This window comes from Tachypleus tridentatus, chromosome 13 (assembly GCF_004210375.1).
Source record: "Tachypleus tridentatus isolate NWPU-2018 chromosome 13, ASM421037v1, whole genome shotgun sequence".
NCBI lineage: Eukaryota > Metazoa > Arthropoda > Merostomata > Xiphosura > Limulidae > Tachypleus > Tachypleus tridentatus.
Window position 1 is genome coordinate 117,035,692 of NC_134837.1, and position 4,742 is coordinate 117,040,433.

The 4,742-nt window shown below is 34.4% G+C and overlaps 1 long non-coding RNA gene across 1 annotated transcript; it reads right to left on the reverse strand.

Moving 5' to 3' along the window:
- Nucleotides 1-608: 608 nt before the first annotated feature.
- On the reverse strand, nucleotides 609-1,914 carry LOC143237780 (uncharacterized). The gene is made up of 2 exons (XR_013020262.1): nucleotides 1,158-1,914; nucleotides 609-1,068 (listed from the first exon to the last, which is right to left on the reverse strand). It is a non-coding gene; the product is annotated as an uncharacterized LOC143237780 (long non-coding RNA).
- Between the last annotated feature and the right edge of the window lie 2,828 nt (nucleotides 1,915-4,742).

A 4,742-nucleotide genomic window follows, 5' to 3' on the forward strand; every position in this document is an offset into this window, starting at 1 on the left:
TTTTGTTATAAACTACAGCAGCCATTTTCTTATATGAGGAAACGTCAAATAGCGGGATATTTATATATTTTCAAGAAGAGTTGGAAATAAGCACTTGTTTGGTAGGTTTAACGTTATGCCACTTCCTGTACGTTTAATAAACTGATGTTGTCTATTATTATGGTTTATGTCAGGAAGCGTGACCTACTGACTGGCAGTTGGTGTAGTGCTACATAACCAAAGGGGTAATGTTTTAATAAATCCTATGTTCTTATGGATATCCACAATACATGGTCAGTAAAGAAAGGTATGATAACGTTATATTAAATACTATGTTTTTGCTGGAAATCCACAGTACAGGGCCAATAAAGAAAACATTCCTTAAAATTATTATCCATCATATTGTAATGTCATACGAATTACTAATAAAAAAGTCTCAGGTTTGGTGAAAACATCTACAATTTCTCAAACATAATTCTTTAAATAGACCTTCAAACAAGAGAAAATTATTTAGTGGTGGGAAAAAAAATATTGCATAGTTCAATTTTTTTTTTCATATTTCCTGGTTCCTATAAATTTTATGATGTTGTGCATTGTTGAAGCAGGGTATAACAATTAGGAACATCGTGTGGTGTAATCTGAATCATCCAAACACATATACGTATCTTTATTAACAAATCAACTGTGACAAACATATTGCAGCATATAATCAACAAATTAGTAACAAATACCAAAACGTTCTTCGAGTCAGAAAACCTTGATTTAAAGTTCATGCCACTAATGTAACAGTCAAAAACAGGTCATAGAATCTGTTTCTTCTTGTGGTATTTGGTTGTGCTCCTTCAGCCTTGATAACTGATTGACATTGCTGTGGCATAAAGTGCACGAGAAATGATGGGACGTAGGTATGGGTGAGTACATGATACCACACTCAGATTACAACTTCTTACAGTTTCAAAGTGTTTCTCGGTTTCTTCTCTTACACCTTCTTACACATTATCTTGGAGTAGTTTTCCATATGGTTGAGATGTGAACTGTTGCCTAGCAGCATAGCATCTTGATTCTTTTCCTTCAAAGATAGCCCTCATTCTGAAACAATGAAATAAAATGTAAGCTTTTTTTCGATACACGTAGAGTGAAATTTTCTCTTTATCATAGAGTATACGAATAAAACGAACCATTTTTAGCCATGTGGTAGAGCAGAGTCATTTTGAAATTGCACTGGTTCGTTCCACCAAAGCTGCCCCAAAGGATCTCGATGTACTTAGCGGCATTGAAAGTGCATTTCACATAAAAAGTGCCCGACATCCTAGGCAGAGGTGCATCTCTATATCACCTAACTCGACAGATCCTTTACAGAGTTGCATTCAAACACGCTGGATATCGACGTCATACAAAATACTGTGTGTCATGCCCATGCAGTTTGAACTTTGATTTGTAATAGGAGATCACTTTGTTCCACATTGCTCCAGTCCAGTCAGCATGCTCTTTGGTCAAGATGATCCTCATTTTCTCCATCTTGTTGGTGAGGCGGTGTTTCGTTTATCGGTCATCTTACTGGGAGACTGGTTGGACGTACGCGAGATCGTACAGTATGCGCAGTGACCTCTGAAGTTTCCTGTTATGTTCTCTTAAGATTTGTCGATTACAGTAGAAGGTTATGTGGGCTTGTGTGTTTCACACCACGATTTTTAGCTGATGTGGAAACGTTATTCTTACCTCTTCCCTTCTGTCACTTAACACAAGCAGTCTCTATACCTCTGAACCTAGTGGCTCACAGTAAACTGGCTAAATTTGATTTTTGTAACAACATGCCATGTCAAAAGCCACTTTTTGCTTAAAGAACCAATAACTGTTTGATTTTTCTCGTGGAATTAACTCGCAATCATTGGCCATTGTAACATCACTCACACTTTGTAGCAAATGGGTTTCTAAACTGACTCTAAATACCAATAAGAACCTTTATATGTAAGTAAAAAAACAACTTATGCAATACTTAGCTCATAAAGTTGCTGATGTAATATTAGACAGTATTGCATTATTCATGAAATATATATGCACTTATATGTATTAGGGCCTCAAAACGGACGATGGTTCTGAAGAAAAGTGTGAAAAAATTGAGCGATGCAAAAACTTTCCACCGTTATACGATTAATGGTAGGACTAATGTGAGAGACCAAAGAGCAAACAAGCCATTTGCTGCTTTTTTATAAAATCATTTTTCTCTGAGTATGAGGTTTCTTTTCCGATATGATGAAGCACGCGCAGCAAAGTATATTTTCGTAAAGCGTGACCGTCACGTGATTTAATACATGCGATATACGTAAGAGGATATTGATTCACCCAACAGGCTGTGATTATTCAAGTGTCGGAAAGTGAGAATTTATCGGAAGTAGACGCTAATGACACTCCAGTAGGATTCACTTTTATATTTATTCGCCCCCCAGTAGCTCAGCGGTATGTCTGGGGACTTACAACCCTAAAAACCGGATTTCGATACCCGTGGTGGGCAGAGCACAGATAGCCCATTGTGTAGCTTTGTGCTTAATTCAAAACAACAACATATTTGTTTGTTTGTTTTTTATAACAAAGCCACATCGGGCTATCTAATGCACTTATATATAAGGTAAATTTTAATATCGAAATTTTTATTAATAACGTGGAGTATGTTAAAAATAGTAGTGAAATATTATCTCTTGGGTAATCAGAAATTGATTACGGACTTGTTTGTTTGAAATTAAGAACAAAGCTACACAATGGACTATCTTTGTTTTGCCCACTACGTGGATCGAAGCCCGGTTTCTAGTGGTGTGAACCCGCAGAGATATCACTGTGCCACTGGGTGACTTGATAACGGATGGTTCGTGTAGAAATCAACTGATTTTTCTATAAGAGTTTTAGTAACAGACGAGGTGAACAATGTCTTCTCTTAGGCAGCAATTTTTCCCTAAAAAAAGAAGTGGGTATATAATCATTGCTCAATCTGAATCTTGTACAGACTTATTTCCATATTGTTTATTAAGTATTAGATTTAGAAAATCTCTTTACGCACTGACTTAATTATACAGTACGTATGTTGAATTAATATTGATTAATCATACGATACTGGCTGATTTATCATGCATTTCGGAACACACACAGATATATAAATAAGTATTTATACCTTTGAGTGTCTTTGGCTTAGATGTTGCTTATATGATTTTTAGTTCATTATATTGAATAATGTTTTTTCGTTGCATGTTATATGATATACCTATATTGTACGCAAAGAAATAACATGATATAATATAATGAACTGAAATTTATATGAGAAGCATCCAAGCCAAGGCACACAAAGGCGCAAATAAGTACGTCCTCCACACGATAAGATATTTTTATAGACCTTACATCAATACGTTTATCGTTTTCTGTTTGATTTTATTTAACGTTGTAGGGACGAAAAAACATCTGACTGTAACAAGAGCTCTTGTGTTATGAATTCCAGTTTTACATTACAAGCAGTTTGATTTCTGGTGGATTACGATTAGTTTTTCACGTATTAAATAATCACGTTTTTTACCTTATTTTGTAATCGATATGCTCAGCAAACACCACGTGATTAATTCCTAGCAGTTGAGAAACGAATATTGTCTCGGATAATAACATAACGTGATTCTACTTTATTAGTGTGGGGAAAGCAAGATGAGAACTAAAATTTAGACATTTTAATAATGCTTTATCTGGTGAAAAGAAAAACGTGTTCTTCAGCTAGGGTTAATAATTTAATCAATATCCTGTAATTAGAGGTTTTCACGAGACATGTGGCTTCGAGAGTCGCTTGATCAAGTGTACTGCTATTATAAAACATTGTGTGAATCTATCAGGTGTTACTCAAGAAAATGTAATACTGAAGTAAGCATCGATTGTATTTTATAGGAGACGAAACAGTTAGCAGCAGGAAGTAAAGAGCAGTTAGTGGGTTGATTTATTACTATCCAGCAATATTACAATATATATATATAATAGTAATTGCTGGTAAAAAGTAATAAAAGGACACTTCAGTATAAAACCTTTACGTGAAAACACTTATAACCACAATGTGGTAAAGTGATTGTACGCCTAGTAAAATGTCTTTCATTCATTCAAAAAGAAACATGAAAAATGATAATATGTAACGCAAAAAAGTCCTTTACTAGGAAAAACGTGAAGTACTTTAGAAATGTCATTTGCCTGTATACGTTTAACAAGCTTTGACACAGTTGATAACATGTTAAAATCGTTAACCGGTCAGAAAAAACATATAGAAAACATCATCCGATTGTTTTAAATTAACTCCCATTACGTTTTATTATTTATAGAAAAAACAACACTAGTACTGATTTGATTTTAAAACACAAAACAACACTAGTACTGATTTGATTTTAAAACACAAAACAACACTAGTACTGATTTGATTTTAAAACACAAAACAACACTAGTACTGATTTGATTTTAAAACACAGTAATCAGACGAGACCTCTTCATGACTTTTATACGTTGGTATAGCATTCCAACTTTAATTCTATGAAAATGAAACTACTCTAGGTAGACAGCGACTACCAAAGTACCGAGTAAAATTAACAAACCTCAAAATGGCTTTCATTCACGTCACGGACCATGGACCTATGAGTAACTAAACTTTTAATCCTGTAATTGTGGAAAACACACATCTAATCTAGATCTGTATTTCACCATTTTTATTTGTGTTGTGTTTCTATTCCTTTTTTAAGTTAGCAGTGAAATAC